An 18,049-nucleotide genomic window follows, 5' to 3' on the forward strand; every position below is an offset into this window, starting at 1 on the left:
CATGCCAAGGTTGTGGGTTCTATCCCCAGTCAGGGCCCACACAAAAATCAACCAATGAATGCATAAATAAGTGGAACAACAAATCAATCTCTCTCTCTCTCTCTCTCCCTCTTCCTCTCACTCTCTGAAAATCAATAAATTTTTTTAAAAAGGAAAGAAATAGTTTTGCAAAAATGGAGGTAGAGGTGGAGGAATGGAGAGGGAGAATGGCAAAATGCTAGTGACTGGTAATTTGGCTGAGAGATACTTAGAAATTTGTTGTACTCTTCTTGCAACTTTCTGTTGCAATTAAAATATTTCAAAATAAAAAGTTTCAAAAATGTTGGCTAGTAAAAAGTGTTGATGAGGCTGAGGAGCAAGCAAACTTCCATGCCTGACTGGTGGGAATGGGAAATGTTCAAGGGAGAGGGTTTTGGAAAACAACTTACATGATCTAGTGTAGTATTGGGCAGGGTAGGTCAGTTGCTAGAATAGGAAAATACAGCATATCTCAGCATCTTAAAAGTTTATTTCTCGTGGCTCAGTGGATTGAGCATCGGCCTGCGAGCCAAGTGTCGCTGGTTCGATTCCCAGTCAGGGCACATAAGTAGGTTGCACGTCAGGTCCCCAGTTGGGGGCGCAAGTGAGAAGCAACCACACAGTGATGTTTCTCTCTCCCTCTCTTTCTCCTTTCCCCTCTCTAAAAATAAATAATTAATTAATTAAATAATTTTTTTAAAAAAGTTTATTTCTCACATGAACAAGGTCCATTAAGTGCGTACATCAACCCTGGAAGGCTGTCAGTGGTCCAGGCTCCTTCTAACTTGTGATGCCTCCATTCTGAATATGTGACCTCCACCCATAAATTGTGGCTTCTGCCACCAACTTGAAACTTTCAGAAAGGAGAAGTGTAGCACACCACATCCTTAACCACCTCAGTCCAGAGTGATGTGCCTTACTTTGGCATACTTTCTATTGGTCAAAACGAGTCACATGATCCCAATTGGATGCAAGGATAGCTGAGAAATGTAGTTTCTGGCTGAGTAGCTGTTCCTCAGCTGTACCCTACAGAAAAGGAGACAGAATATTTCTGAGGGAGTGGGTTGCGTCTTCCACATCCAATAAAGTTGCAAATGGCTATATCCTGCATTGGGAACTGTCCTCCCAGATTTACATCCAGTGTCATAGGTGGACCCAGGATTCATGTACAAGATTATTTAGAGCAGCTCTGCCTGGCATGGCTCAGTGAATTGAGCACTGACCTGCAAACCAAAGGGTTGCTGGTTCGATTCCCAGTCAGGGCATATGCGTGGGTTGCAGGCCAGGTCCCCAGTTGGCGGGGGTACTAGAGGCAACTGATCTCTTGCCCATCAATGTTTTTCTACTTCTCTTTCTCTCTCTCTTCCCCTCTTTCTAAAAATAAATAAAATAATGTGTTAAAAAAAAAAAAAGATTATTCAGAGCAGCCATGCTAGTCATAGCAAAACCCTGGAATTACCTTGACTATTCCTAATTTTTAGATTTGATAAAGAAATGGTGGGGCATTCATTCAATGGCATGCACATAAACAAATGAACAGCAGGGACATGCATTAATGTGAATGACTCTCAACAAGATAATGCTGGACCACAACGTAACAGGAGTGACAACTCTACCTAAGACACAGAGGCAAACACGCACAGGAGACTTCCAGCCAAGATGGAGACCTAGACTGACATGCTCCGTCTCCCTTCACAACTAAGAAGCAATACAACTACCGCAAAACCAGAAATAACTAGAAGTTCCAGAAAATAAATGGAAGTCCAACATATGAAGTTATAAAGAAGTGGTACTCATCCAGACAGGTAGGAGGGGCAAAGCCGGGGCAGAGAGGTCAAGCTGTGCTGGTGGCGGCGGCGGCAGCAGCAGTGACGGCAGCAGCAGCAGCAGCGACGGCAGCAGGACAGTGGTAAGCACAGACACCCATATTTAAGGGGAGGCGAGAAGCGCCTGGGGAGCACCCCCGGCTGCAGACCAGACCCATCAGCTTGTGATTCCAATGCCGGGGAAGGCAGACCCCCATTGCCTTGGACTGTGAGGCCTCAAGGGGGTGGGGATGGAGGAGGAGGCTCCCGGTCTCTCAGCGGAGAGTGAACGGCAGGAATCCATCTTGGACCCCCGCCCCCACACAAAACTCCACAGCGCGATGAGAAGGGTTGCCTGGTTGTGACGAGTGCCTGGGACTCTGCCCCTTATAGCGTAGGAGGTATGACAGCCCCACCCAGAAAGCAAAGGTAAACACAAAACTGTCAGGATGGCACAGATCATGATAGAGATCCTGGTGATGCAGCTGACCAGACAGCAAATATCTAATCTAATGAGGCAGCAGATAGGAAGTCTTTCTGAGGCACAGTTCTGAGCTTTGGTTATAAGAATTCTTACAGACCTAACAGCAGATCTTAAACAAGACAGGGAAGGAATGAAGGCTAGTCCTGCTGAAATAAACAAAAACACATACAAAACTAGTGGTAAGGGAAACAAAACTAGGGATCAAATCAACAAATCAGAACATAGGGAAGGAACAAACAGTCAACCAGTGCAGAAAGAGGAAACAAAAAGTGAGGAAAATGAGGAGAGGCTCAGAAACTTATTGGACAGCTATAAGTGGGCCAACATCCGAATCATAGGATTGCCAGAAGGTGAAGAAGAACTAGAAGTTGAGAAATTATGTGAAAAAATAATGAAGTAGAACTTCCCTAACTTGGGGAAGGAAATAGACTTACAGGTCTGGGAAGCACAGAGAGTTCCAAATAAACTGGACCCAGGGAGAACCACACCAAGACACATTATAATCAAAATGTCAAAAATTAAGGAGAAAGAGAGAATCTTAAAAGCATCAAGAGAGAAGAAGAGAATTATGTATAAAGGGGTCCCAATAAGACTATCAGCTGATTTCTCAAAAGAAACTCTGCAAACAAGAAGAGACTGGCAAGAAATATTTAAAGTAATGAAAAGCAAAAACCTACAACCACGATTACTCTATCCAGTGAAGCTGTCATTCAGAATAGAGGGGCAGAGAAAATGCTTCCAGGACAAAGTAAAACTGAAGGAGTTCATCAGATCCAAACCACTGTTCTATGAAATGTTAAAGGGACTTGTTTAGGAGAAAGAGGATTAAAACTATGAACATTAAAATGAAAACTGTATCACAACAACCAACAACAGAAGCTAGGGAACTGAAACAAAGGCAAACTAAGTAGGCAATGAGAGTGGGAAAAGAATTATAGGTATGGGGGACATTATGGGGGAGACCAGCAGGGAGGGGGAAGGGGGGAAAGGGAGGGAGATGGTACAGGGATTAAGAAGCAGAGTAGGAGGGAGTGGAGTAGACAGGAAGATGTTGAGAAGAACTATATGCACAACCAATGGGTATGGACTAAGGGGGGGGGGTCAACTGGAGGGAGGGGGGGTCACTGGGTGGAAGGGAACAAAGGGAAAACAAATTGGGACAGCTGTAATAGCATAGTCAATAAAGCATATTTTAAAAAAGACACACAAAAATAATAAGAAAAGCCACTACAAAAAAAGAGAAAGAAAGAAAGGAAGGAAGAAAGAAAAAGATAATGCTGGACCAAAAACTAACAAACAGTAAAAGTGTCACAAAACACTACACTTGTTTATAGAATGATTACAAAACAGGCTACATTTAACAAATATTATTTAGGGCAGGGCTGCTACTCAGCAGTCACACACCTATATGAATAAATCAGTTATTAAAATATGGCAACACTGGTTGGTAACTGGCTGTTGTTTCAAGCTTTTCACACCCAGTGTGATTCCTGCCCATCCTGGCCTTGTCCCTGTCGTCCCACAGACTTCATGACCCAGCAGCTACAGGGTCAAGATCTGGTAAATATTTTTATATTGCCTTGGGTTTAGGGAGACATGCATATGTGAAATGGTGCTTTAAAAAAAAAAAGAGAGAGAGAGAGAAGGAGTGGTGAAGAGCAAATCCAGAAGAGTGGACTTCTCGGTAGAGGGATTAGATGAGAGGATGAGTTTAGGAAGAGCCATGCAGGCGTTTTCACTGGGGTCAGTGTGCTCCTTCCTGTTCACCTCCCAATACACCAGGAAAGCAGAGGGAAAAGATATCATTGCACCCCCTTAGGAGCCATCCTGAGATGTGGGAACTGCTTCTGCTTCAGCCACATCCCCAAGTGGCCTCAGAGTTTCAAGAAATTCATTGCAATTGCCTTCTGATGTGGCTTAACTTCATTACTCATTTGGAGAAGCATTACCAAATAAAATGCAGGATACCCAGTTAAATCTGAACTTCAGGTAAGATAAACAATAAATAATTTTCAGAATAAGTGTACCCTAAATATTGCACAGGATCAGCTTACACTATATATATATATATAATGTTGCTCATGTATCTGAAATTCAAATGAAAATGGGTATCCTGTATTTTTATTTGTTCGATCTGGCAATCCTAATTTGGTAGTATCTCCTTACCAGAATCCCTGCCCCATTCCTATCTCCTGTAAGAGAGTTCCATTATATGGATCTTTCATTGCCTCCTCCTCTGAAACCCAGTAACTCTCAATGGTTATTCTGAGGTTAATTCTTTGTTGCCCTCCTTCTGTTATCCGTCCGTAGGTGACAGTTTAGGAGACATATTGCCAGCTGGTATTTCTGACAGATTTTAAAGTTCAAAGGATTTAGGTTTGTAAATCTAACCCTGAAGTCCAACATTTCTCTTCAGTGTCACAGCTGAGATCACTGTAGGCCAAAGGGAGAGACTCTGCCAGCCCCTTCCCAGCCCCCCTTTCAAAGTGGGCTATGGATTAAGTTGTGTGTCCCCCAAAAACGATGTTGGAGTCCTAACTCCCAGGACCTTGAAATGTAACCTTATTTGAAAATAAAGTCTTTGCTTTAGTTGCATCCCACACATTTTGATGTGTCTTTATTTTCATTCATCTCAAACTATTTTCTAATTTCCCTCATGTGAACACTGGATTTTGGCCATCTGGAAGTCACTAGGGACCTTGACAGATGTCTCAGTGGAGTTGTGGGGGAAAGCCTAATTAGAGTAGGTTGAAGAGACAATGACAATGGAAGGAGTGGAAACCAAGAGGAAGTACAACTTTTAAAATAATTTTTATGTAAATTAGAACAAAGAGATGGATGATAGCTGGAGGATTGTGTGAGATCACATGTTTAACTTTTTTTTTTAAGATGGGAAAAGTTGTCCTGGCCAGGTAGCTCAGTTGGTTGGAGCTTCATCCCGATGTGCCAAGGCTGCAGGTTTGATCCCTGGTCAGGGCACATACAAGAGTCAGCCAATGAATGCATAAATGGGTGGAGCAGCAAGTCTACATGTCTCTCTCTCTCAAAAAAAAAAAATCAATACATTAAAAAAATTTTTAAGAGAAAAAATTATCATGCGTTTATAGGCTAATGAGAATAATCAAGAAGAGAGGAAACATCTGATGTTGTAAGAGAAAGCAAACACTTAATAGAGGGGTGACCTTAAATGGAATGGTATCAGGGAGGTGGATAGTTGGCCTTGGCTGGGCACCTGACAACGTTGTCATGATAACAAGAAAGAAGGCGATGTTGATGGCCCAGATATGGGGAGATGGGCAGATGTGGTGGGATGCTGTGGACATTATCTTCTGTGGCTGTGTTAGCTCAAAGGATAGCAGGCAAGGTCAGAGCTGAGAGTCAGGAGGAGGGGAGAGGCAGGAGGGAAGAAGGAAAAGTAGGATGTTACCATAAGAGAGAGGATGAATGAATGTGTCCAGAGGATGTAGTAGGATTGAGGTGCAGTAGATTAGTGACAAAGAATCTGAAGAGAAACCAGTTCACATGGCTTTGTATCAGGCTGCCCAGGAGCAGATGAGGAAGAGATGGGGGATTGGCAATCAACACTTAGTATTTATCCAAGAGAAGGAAAAATGTATGCTCTCACAAAGACTTGTATACAAACATTCAGAGCTGCTTTATTTATAATAACCCCAAGATGGAAACAACCCAAAGGTCCATCAACTAGTGAATGGATAAACCCTGGTACATCCAAACACTGGGATATTATTCAGCAATGAGAAGGAACAAATCAAAGAATATACACACAACACTGGTGAATCTCAAAAACGCTATTTGGAAGAAGTGAGTCACAAAAACTATGGACTGTATGGTTCCATTTATACAAAATTCTAGTAAAGGGAAATCCAGATAGGAATCAGATAAATGGTTGTTTGGGGATGAGGATGGGATAGGGACTGACTACAAAGGGACAAAGAGATCTTTTGGAGTGACAGAAATGTTCTCTGTCATGTTTGGGGTAGTGGTTATATGGATTTGTCAAAAGTCATCGAACTGTAGACTTAAAATGAATACATTTCAATAGAGTTGACTTTAAAACAAGTTGGATAGAGAAGGGAGAACGGAAGAGGACAGAGCTGTCCAGAGTTATGGGTATTTTGATGATGAAGTCCTGGGCTCCTTGTGAAACTGGCAGAAATGTGTCAAGGGTCCAATAGGCTCAGGTGATGGTTCCATACACAGTTTGAGGCAGTGAGGCTGAGTGCTGGGGGATCTTGCCAGGAGCATATAGAAAAGTGGGGCTCCCCCCCAACTTAAAACAGGGCTTTGCTTTCATTGTATTTATTCAATTTTCATCAATTTCTAATATATGGTACCAATTTTACATGAATGGCAACCGTTAAAAATTATGTTTTAAAATAAATAGGGGGACTTGAAATAAAAGATTTATTGTTGTATATCTAGTATACACACTTGAAGGACTAAAATCTAGAAAACCTCATGGTTTCCCAACACTTTTTGTTGTATTCCTTCTTTGAACACTCAATTTTAAGAGGTTCGGTCTAGCAGATGGCCTGCATTTTTTGAGCATGTGCCCATGTACGTGTGCATGCATGTGTGCACATGTGTGTGGAGGGTGGAGTGACAGAGAGAGACTTTTATGAAGCACCCAATCACCTTCCCAGAAAAGGATTCCCTACTTTTGGCAGGTGAGGAGACTGTGGCTGTGAGAGGTTTGGATCCTCACCCAAGGCCCCAGCCACTGAGAGGTGGGGTTGAGACTGAATCCAGGGCTCTCTCTCCCCTACTCTACCACCCCTTAACTATTCATAATTATCACTAAATAATAATTTAATACTTTCTAATTTAAAAGATTGAAACTATCTTTATTCCTATGAAAACCACAAGACATGCTCAATGTCCATCAACAAACGAATGGATAAACAAAATGTGATATATCCACACACTGGACGATTACTCAGTCATACAAAGGAGTGAAGCTCTGACACTCACTACAGTGTGGATAAACCTTGAAAACACAAGACTCAGTGAGAAGCCAGACACAAAAAGTCACATATTATATGATTACACTTACATGAAATATCCAGAAAAAGTAAATCCATAGAGACAGAAAGTGGATTCCTGGTTGCCGGGGGCTGGGGGCGCAGGAGGGGAGTGATGGCTAATGGAGACAAAGTTTCCTTTTGGGGAGATGAAAATGTTTTGGAGCTAGATAGAGGTGGTGGTCATACGACACTGGGAATGTACAAGATGCCACTGAATTGTACACCTCAAAATGGTTTATTTGTTATGTGAGTTTCACTTTGATTTTTCAAAAAGAAAGACATGCTTATGATGTGACACACACACACACACAAAAAAAAAAAAAAACCAAAAAACAAAAAGAAGATAAAATGACCTATATCTCACAGACTCTTAGCATCTAGGAGTGTGCACTGCCAACCCAGAGACACATTTGCAATGATGAGACTGTGGTGTCCACGTTGTCTTACCACCTGCTTGTTTCTTCCCCTAGAAATTACACCAAGAGAACCAAAATGGTGGGATCTTGGGGTGTCCAGGGTGTATTGACTGGGAAGAGACATAAAGGAACTTTCTAGATCTTAGACTGGGTGGGAGTTACATAGGTCTACACCAACATAAAAAAATTAATTGAGCTGTACAGCTGAGATGTGTACACTTTACTTAGTATATACATTATTTATACACCAATAATTTTAAAAATTACACCATGGGACTCCTTCTACATCAATAAAAATGCACAATGTCATTCTTATTGCTGAACCCCATATAAGTGCCCCTCCCCCTCCCCACTAAAATGGCTCCTCAAAGCATTTCATGCTTCTGAAACTGGGGGCTGACCTTAACAGCTTGTGCCCCTGCTTAATTCATTCTCTTCCTTGGACCTGTCACTGACTCCCCCGGCTCCTGGCTCCCCTCCTGCTTCTCTGACTGGTCCTTCTTGGTCTCCTCTCTCACGCCAACCCATTCCTGGAGTGGGGTCGGGGAGGAGAGATCTCACCTGCTCCTGGGCTCCCTGAGAGCCGGAATTACAGAACCACCAGCTTCCTGAAAATCTCCACTTGGACATTCACAGGCTGCTGAAAGTCACCAGATCCTAACCCAGTGATTCTCAACTAGGGACACTGGGCAACATCTAGAGACATTCTTGGTTGACACAATCATGGATGCTACTGGCATCTAGTGGGTAGAGGCCAGAAATGCTGCTCAGCATCCTACAAGGCACAGGACAGCCCAACAAAGAACTACTCAATCTCAAATGTTAATAGTGCCACAGTTGAGAAACCGTGCCCTAAACTAACTCATCTTTCCCCCAAACCTACATTCCCACGTCAATAAAAGACACCTCCAGGTATCCCATGGCTCCAGCCAGAAAACTTTGAACCTCTTTTCTCTCTCATTCCCCATATTCAATCATTCTTGAACTAATTAGATAATGCTAGGTGCCACAATGAACAAACTTCAATCATGTTTGATAACTCAAACATGATTGAAGTTTGTTGCTCACTCATCTAAAATCCAAAATTATTGTTCCTCTTTGGTAGGTGGCTCCCTTCCCGGGCTCCTTCTGTGGTCCCACCATCTTTATCAGACCACTGCATTCAGCTGCAGGAGCTGGTGGAAGGAGAGAGAAAGCAGAGAATCACACTTGCTTCCTATATTCCTTAGTTTGGAAGCATCACACGTTATTTCCTTGCTAGGTCCACTCGTGAAAATGTATCGTGTGGCTCCCCAGATGCAAGGAATGCTGGGAATGTAGTCCCTGGATGGAAAGGTGTGGTGACCACCCTCTAAGATGACCTCCAGTCATGCTCCCCTCTTGGTGTCCACCCCCTTGGGTAGTCCCCTGCCCCACACTGAGTTATGGTTAGCATGTGGAACCACTAGAATACTGTGGAAGTTACAATGTGTGACTTTCAAAGCTGGGTCATATAAGACATTACAGATTCCACTTTGCTGTCTTGAGTCATTTGCTCTAGGGTGAAGGCAGACACCCTGTTGTGAGGACAGTCAATTAATCGAGAGGTCCACGTGGGGAAGAACTGAAGCCTCATGACTATACTTAACCATCCAGCTTGTCCTGCCTTCAACTTGCTGGCATGTGAGTGAGCCATCCTGGAAGTGGATCCTTCATCTCTAGTTAAGCCTTTAGACAGGACTATAGTCCTGGCTGACATTTTGACTCCAGCTTTATGAAAGACCCCAAGTCAGAGCACCTGGCTAAGCTGCCCCTGGATTCCTAACCCACAGAAGCTATGTGAGATATTGTTCATTGTTACTGATAATGTTTAACTTTATTGTTTCAAACCAATAAATTATGGCATCATTTGTTATGTAGCAATAGGTAGATGCTACAAAGGGAAGCATGGCTTTTAGAGAAGAACTTGTCCTGCAGTCTGCAAGCTCTCTCTGTTTCACTTCATGAACACTTCACAGGTCTGTCTCCTCCTCTAGCTTCTCCCTCACACTAACTGCCTCCACATTTCTCTTCTGATGGCTCCTCCTGCCCCATCATTGGTCTCCCTTTGTAGAAGATATTTGTCATACTTTCTGTTGTTGTTTTTGGCTTTTCAGCCTCCAATCATTTCATTTCTTTTGGGGATGGGGGGAGTCTACGGCCTGTATTGTCCACCACGGTGGCAGTGCTGTCCAGAAGTGACTGCGACCTCCTAGCTAAGTTGTCCCGAATGCTCAGTCTCTGGAACCTCTGCCTACTTTTTCCAAAGTGGGTCTTCCAGATTTCTGCCCAAGCTGGGGACCCCCTAGAGATTCACTTTTGCTTAAGACAATTTCTGTTGCTTTCAACCAACAACGCTGATTGTACACTCTACCTCCACCATTGCCTCGCACAACCCATTCTCCACCCAGTAGCCATTCCTTTATTGATTCAATAAGTGTTTACTGAGTGCCTTCAGTGTACCAGACTCTGTTCTAAGTGTTGAAGTGCAGTGGTGAAGTAGAGAAAAATCCTTGCCCTGCTGAGCCTACACTTTAGTCGGAGAGACAGACAGTATACAAAATAAGCAGTGAGGGTATCACATGGGAGTGCCTCTCAAATTTTAGTGTACATCCGGGTCGCCTGGAGATTTTGTGAAAATGCAAATTCTGATTCAGCAGGTCTGGGTGGAACCTAAGAGTCTGCATTATTAACAAGATCCCAAGTGATGTTAATGCTGCTGGCCCATGAAGCAGACTTTGGGCAGGGAGGCATACTGTGCTAGTAAGTTTTATAAAGAAAAAATAAAGCAGGGGAAATAGGTACAGTGCGGGGAGATGAGGGTGGGGTTGTGGTTTTAAATAGGGGTGTCAGAAGATAATGACTATAGACTTAATGGAGGTGAGAAGGAGCCATAGGGAGGCAGACATAGTTTGCCTCCTCACACAACCATAGAAAGAATTACAGCCAGATCTCAAAAACAAATAACAATCAGAACCATCAGAAAATCGAGCTATATGAAAGTCTGACAACCAAGGATTTAAGAAGCCACGTTCATGCAGATGAGTAGGAGTGGGGTGGAGTCACAGAGATGGGACTGAGAGGCAGTGTGATTCGGACAAATGGCAGCAGCTGCAGAAAGGACAGTCCCATATTCATGTGTGGGGGATAAAAATTGGGAGGGGTACCCTGGGAGCTAGCGATCCCAGACCCAGGCCAGACTTCACAGCTCAGGGTTCCAGCACCAGGAAGATAAACCCCCCATTACCTCTGGCTATGAAAACCAGTCGGGATTAGGGTGGCAGAAGAAACTGCCAAATTTTTGCCACTTAAAGGGGCCTGCATGGTCTTAGAATGTATGCAAAAGCCAGGGCAGGAACTGGAAGGGTACCAATTGCATATAGGAAGTGGGTGGAGTAACTGGAAACAGGGCGAGTGCTGGGCAAATCTCCAGAAGCCAGGCAGCTCATTGACCCCTCTTCAAACTACCCACCACAAACAGAGCCACAAAGCAGTGAAGCAGGTGACCCCGCCCTGGCAATTACCTAAGGCTCCACCCCAAACAATTTATAGGGGCCCTTGCTACACCGGCCATGCTACTAAGACAGGGAGTAAAAGCAGTTCTATGTAATACACAGACACAAACACAGGGAGGCTGCCAAATTGAGGAGGCAAAGAAAGATGGCCCAAATGAAAAAATAAAACAAACCCCAGCAAAAGAACTAAATGAAACAGAGATAGCCAACCTATCAGATGCAGAATTCAAAACACTGGTGATCGGGATGCTCAAAGAACTGATAGAGTACAGCCAAAAAATAAAGAAAGAAATGAAGGTTACATAAAGTGAAATAAAGAAAAATATACAGAGAACCAACAGTGAAGGGAAGGAAGCTGAGATTCAAATTAATGATTTGGAACATAAAGAAGAATAAACATTCAACCAGAATAGAAAAAAGAAAAGAAAAAAAAAAAGAAAGGAGAGGCTTAGGAACCTCTGGACAACTGTAAACATACCAACATCCAAATCATAGAGGTGCCAGAAGGAGAAGAGGAAGAGCAAGAAATTGAAAACTTATTTGAAAAAATAATGAAAGAAAACTTCCTTAATTTGACAAAGGAAATAAGACATACAAGTCCAGGAAGTACAGAGAGTCCCAAACAAGCTAGACCCAAGGAGGACCACACCAAGCCACATCATAATTAAAATGCCAAAGGTTCATCAATATAAAAAGAGAATCTTAAAAGCAGCAAGAGAAAAGCAGAGAGTTACCTACAAAGGAGTTCCCATAAGACTATCAGCTGATTTCTCAAAAGAAACTTTGCAGGCAAGAAGAGCCTAGCAAGAAGTATTCAAAGTGATGAAAAACAAGGACCTACAACCTAGATTACTCTGTACAGCAAAGCTATCTTTTAGAATGGAAGGGCAGATGAAGTGCTTCCCAGACAAGGTAAAGCTAGAGGAATTTATCATCACCAAGCCATTATTACATGAAATGTTAAAGGGACTTATTTAAGAAAAAGAAGATCAAAACTATGAACAGTAAAATGAAAAGAGACTCACAACTATCAACAACTGAATCTAAAAAACAGAAACAAACTAAGCAAGCAACCAGAACAGGAATAGAATCATAGATATGGGGATCATTTGGAGGGTTATGAGCTAGAAGGATGAAGGGGAAGAATGGGGGAAATGGTGCATGGATTAAGAAGCATAATTGGTAGGTACAAAATAGATGAGGGGAGGGTGTTAAGAATAGTAAAGGAAATGGAGAAGCTGAAGAACTTACGCGCATGACCCATGGACATGAACTAAGCAGGGTGGGATGGGGGGGCTACTGAAAGAGGGTACCAGGCAGAGGAGGGCAAAGGGGGAAAAACTGGGACAACTGTAACAACATAGCCAATAAAATATACTTTAAAAAACAGGGAAAACAATTAAGGGAGCCATGGAGATATCTGAGGGAACAGTATTCCAAGCAGAGGGAACAGCCAGTGCAAAGGCCCTGAAGCTGGTGTGTAACTGATGAGTTAGAGGAACAGCAAGGAGGCCAGTGTGGCCTCAGTGTAGTGAGCTAGGGGGAGAGTTGGAGGAGATGAAGTCAGACCGTCATGGTGTAGGAGGGGACATCTTAATTCGATTGTGCAGAGAGTTGTAGACTATTATTAGGACTTTGAAGAGAATTCTAAAAATAATGACATGAACCCAGTTAAGTTTTAAAAGGATTGCTCTGGCCACTGCAAGAATAGTTGGCAGGGGAGCAGGAGTGGAAGCTGGGACAAATAGAAGGAGGTGACTGCATGGGCAACAGCAGATCCTCCATATCACCCTGCCCAGGCTCTGTAGCTTCAGCTTCACTGGAGAGGACACTCCAGCGTCATCGCAAGATGTCGATTCAACACGGGAGGAGACAGATACCGTGTCACTCCCGAGTCGGACTGCACAGCCATTCTCGGCGGTGCAGATAGACTCTTAAGAAGCTACACCATCGTCTCTCGAGACGGACGGCTGCCGACGACGACTGCAGTTGTCCAGGCAAGAAATGATGGTGGCTTGAGTCAGGGAGGCAACATAGACAGGTGAGAAGGGGCTGAGTTCTAGGTAAACTTGGAAGGTTGAGCCAACTGGATTATCCAACAGACTGGATTTTGGGTGCTATGAAAGGAGAGAAATCAAGAACAGACAACCCCATGCCTTTTACTGTGAGCAAGTGGGAGAATGAAGGAGGGATGCACAGGGTGAGGATAAGATCAGTAACTTGTTCCAAACATGTTCATTTTGAGGTGTCTAACTAGACATCCAAGGGGAGATGTGAGGGAGGGAGGCCTGGAGTTTGGAGAGATATCTGGGTTGGAGAGGTAAACCTGGGAGGCATGCAGGCACACTGGTATTTAAAGCGAGCAGACCAGATGTGATTACCAAGGAAGTGTAGATAAAGAAGATCAGGGACTGAGCCAGGCCCCTCCAAGGCAGAGGGGTCCCTTCTAAAGACAACTTTGATAAGAAGTGGGGGGAAGAATCTTTCATTACAAGGAAGACATCCATCAAAAAAGGACTGCATAAATAAATTACGGGTCTACTATTTAATGGATGCTATGCAGCCATAAAAAAGAATGATGGCTTTTTTTGGTCACAGGTTGGGTTCTCTGGAAGCAGATGGTGAGATGGAATTTGAGGTGCACAATGTCTATTATGGATTGATAGCTGTGAAAGTTAGAAGAAATGGGCAAAGGGGATTGTGAAGCTGAGCTGTGATTCAGGCTGGACAAATCCTGGTCAACTGGTGGAGGACTCTGGAGTGAATACTGACTATCAGAGTGTCACATCTCAAGTCAAAATGGCCAGACACTACTCCCCTGCCTCTCAGTCACTGGCTGTGAGCTGCCTGGGATCTTGAGTGAGGTGGCTCTCTGAATTGAGACTGACCCTAAAGGTGGAAACTGGAAGTTCCTGCTGATTACTGTATTCCCTCACTTATTGGGGGAATTATGTTCTGGACCCCCGTGATAGGTGAAAATCCGCAAAGTAGGAACCTTACATTTATTTTAGTATTTATATAATATTTTAAGGCTTTATAAACCCTTCCCACACACTTATAAACCATTCCCAGTCCCTTATTAACCTTTCCCACTCCCTTATTAACCTTTTCCACACTTTTATAAACACTACTTATGTTCTTAAGCATATTCTACACTCTTAACCTACGTAACTTTAACAACATACGTATACAGTACCGCAAAATCCCGCGATATAGCAAAAAATCTGCGACAAATAATTAAATATATTTTTAAAAATCTTGCGATACAGTGAGGCCACAATAAGCGAACTGCGATATAGAGAGGGACTACTGTATACGTTCCTCATCTGGGTGGCAAGTTCTTCCTTGAGGTGAGACATGCGAACAGAAGATAAGGCTCTGCAGAGGCAGGGATTTTTGTCTGTTTTGCTTTGTATTTGCTTGTTTGCTTTTTTTCAGTCCTGCTGTATCCTAGCGTGGGGAACATAGTAGGTGCTCAGTAAATATCACTTGCATGAACAAATTTCTCAGCCTCCTTTGCAGCAAGGTGCAACCATGTGACCAAGTTCTGACCAATGGGATGTAAGCAGAAGGGTGGGCAGCAGCTTTCCTTCAAGATTGGCAGGCGGGCCCTTTGCCTTTTCTTTCCTCCCTCCTCTATCTAGTGCTTGAAATGGGAATGTGCCAGTTGAAGCTTCATTTTGAGTCTGGATGACAAGGAGGGCTCTACCCTAGGGATGGCTAAGGTCTGAGCTGGAAGAAGGTCCCCAGGGACTTCCTGGTAGAGAGCCACTCTCTTCACCTCGGATGTCCACCTACAGACTGTTATGTGAAGAGAAAGACTCTTTACCTTGTTTAAGATGCTGGTACTTTAGGGTTTCCCTCTCCGTCATACTTTACTAACAAACTCTGGACCAGAATAGGCATTCAGTTACTATCAGTTATAGATTCCAAAATATAGACACTTGATAATTTTTTATGTTAAATGATTCCATCAATCCCCTTCTACTAGACATTTCCAAATATTTGCTAATATGAGTGTGGTAGAGCGTCTCCAAAGATAGCCACCACCAATTCCTTCCATCTCATATGCCCCCACCACTCTTCACACCATGAGTTATTTCCCTGCCCCTTTCCCTTAAATCTGGGTTTGGCTCTGTGACTTGGCCAAGTTTAAGATGACCGGTAGCTTCTGCTTCCTCTCTCTGGGAAGCCAGTTGCTATGTGAGAAGTAAAGACCACCATACTGTGAAGAAGCCCAAACAGCCCAGCTGAGGCTCTAGATATGTGACTGAAGAATGCTCATTGTTGAAAGTCCAGTTCTAGCAACCTCATGTGAAGAACAATCACTTCATTGAACCCAGTCCAGATTCCCAAATTCTGAGAAACAATAAGCTGTGGTTGTGTTCAACTTTTAAGCATAGGGGTGATTTGTTAAATGGCAATAGCTAACTGAAACAACAGGGGTATAAACAGCTTTGCCATAAATGCTTGTGGTCAAATCTTGTTCATCTTTGAGAATTTCCTAAAAATGAGTAATGTGAATTTGAAATTTGGTGTCAACTCAGTTTCCAGAGAAGTTGTAACAATGTCAAGAGCCATTTATGGGAGTATCCTCTTCAGTCCTTGGTGTTTCTGTTTCTTTTTTTAATTTTCAGTTTTTATCAATTCAATAGGCCTGTTTTACTTTAACCTCAGAAACAGTAATTGATCAGAGTTTCTTTCTGATCATGGAGTAATTACCTAAAGCTGGTAGATGAGCTGATTTGTAGCCAAGAGCGAGGATATTCATTCATTCATTCATTTTTTCTATCGAGAATTTACTGAGCAAAGTTTGGAGAAGTTAATAAACATTAAATATTTATGGAGTGTCTACAACATGCCAGGCACTGTTCCAGAGTGACCTCTTTTCCACTTCAAGTCACTATCCACTTTAAGTCAGTGACTTTCAACTTGGAGCAATTCTGACCTCCAGGAGGCACACCTAGCAAAATCTGAGGCACTTTTGGTTGTTATGATTGGAGAAGAAATGCTACTGGCATGTAGTTGGTGGAGGCCAGGGATGCTGCTCAACAGCCTACAATACACAGGACACCATCCTCCCACTGAACAGGGAATCATCTAACCCAGAATGTCATTAGTGCCCAGGTTGAGAAACCCTAATGTAAATGAAATGAAATAAAATAGGATAAAATAGAAGTATCAAAAGACATTGCTCAAAGTACTATAAGTATCATTTCATAAAACTTTTGTATTTTTGTGTACTCTGGTGCTAATGAGATATATTCCGCCTCTTGAGTCCTAATCAAAAAGGTTTGATAATAGTGTTCCAAAGGCCACAGAGTAAGACCACAGAGGCTCTGGCCTCACAGAGCTCACTTCTACAGACAATGAAGAAGAAAACAAATAAACAAACAGGATTGTTTTGGATAGCCAATTAAACAAGGCAAACTCTCCAAAAAGCAGGATCAGGGAAGGCTTCTCTAAGGAAGTGACATTTCAGTGGAGACTCAGGAGCTAAACTCAGGAAGAGGACCCAAGAAAAGTTCCTTTGTTTGAGGAACAGAAAGCTGTGCAGTGTCACCACCAGAGCAGAGTAGGGAAGGGAGGTGGAAGGAGATGAGGTTGGAAGACAGCAGAATGGGAGCCAAAGGGAGGGTTTTAGGCAAGAAAGGGACATGGTTCAATTAACTTTTTTGAGGATCACTCAGGCTGCTGAATGAAGAAGTAACAGCAGGAGACCGGACAAGGGAGAAGTTGGAACACCTATGAAGGCATTACTGAGAGTGTTGACAAGACAGAAGAGGTGAAAAGTAGTTGAACGTTGGATAGATAGAGCAGATACCTGGGAGGAAGAGAGGGCAGAGGAAGTGTTGAGAAGGATGCAGGGGTGGTGACAGCTGATGGCCCTTCTCCCTAGTACAGGGTGGGAGCTCAAGCCCTAAGGGAACTGGCTGGGCAGGGCCACTAACCTGACTCACAGCAGAAACTGGGACAGCCTGAGCTGACTGACCACTTACCTTCACTCCCAGTGTCCAAATGCCTGCTTCCTCCATCAACAACCCGCCCCCCCTCCGTCCCCCTCCCTCCTCCACCCACTGCCAGTGAGACCTAGATCTGGGCCTTCTGCCAGAAGTGCAGCCACACTCTTCCACTTCCATGTCCTTCCCTCTGTCTTGCCCCCAAGTCCATAGGTTGGGAAGTGTCTGTGTCCTGCTCTATCTTTCCATAAGGCTGGGATCCCCTGTTGGCATAGAGGATACAAAATTACCCTTATCTAGGGCACCCAGCATTGAGTTTAGAGTCCAGTACCTCAATATTGTCTGCCTGTGAACTCCTACCTATGAGTCAAAACCCACTTCATTTGGGAGGACTTCTTGGAACACCATGGTTCCTGATCTAACACATCAATAACTAACACACATCAATAACTATACAAATTTAATTTTTTTTCTTTGTATTGATTCTAGAGAGAGAAGAAGGGAGGAAGAGAGGAAGAAAAACATTGATGTGAGAAACATCAATGGTTGACTCTTGCACACGCCCCAACTGGGGACCGAACCCGCAACCCAGGCATGTGCCCTGGAATCGAACCCGCGACTCTGTTTTGCAGGACAACACCCAAACAAATGAACCACACTGGCCAGGGCAATAGCTAATAAAAATTTAGTACTTACTACATTCAAAACCTCATTCCGAGGACATGGTTATCATAATCCCCATTTTACAAATGGGAAACTGAGGCTCAAGGACAAACAACTAGAGCTCA

Source organism: Furipterus horrens, unplaced genomic scaffold (assembly GCF_987537825.1).
Source record: "Furipterus horrens unplaced genomic scaffold, mFurHor1.1.pri manual_scaffold_10, whole genome shotgun sequence".
Classification (NCBI taxonomy): Eukaryota; Metazoa; Chordata; class Mammalia; order Chiroptera; family Furipteridae; genus Furipterus; species Furipterus horrens.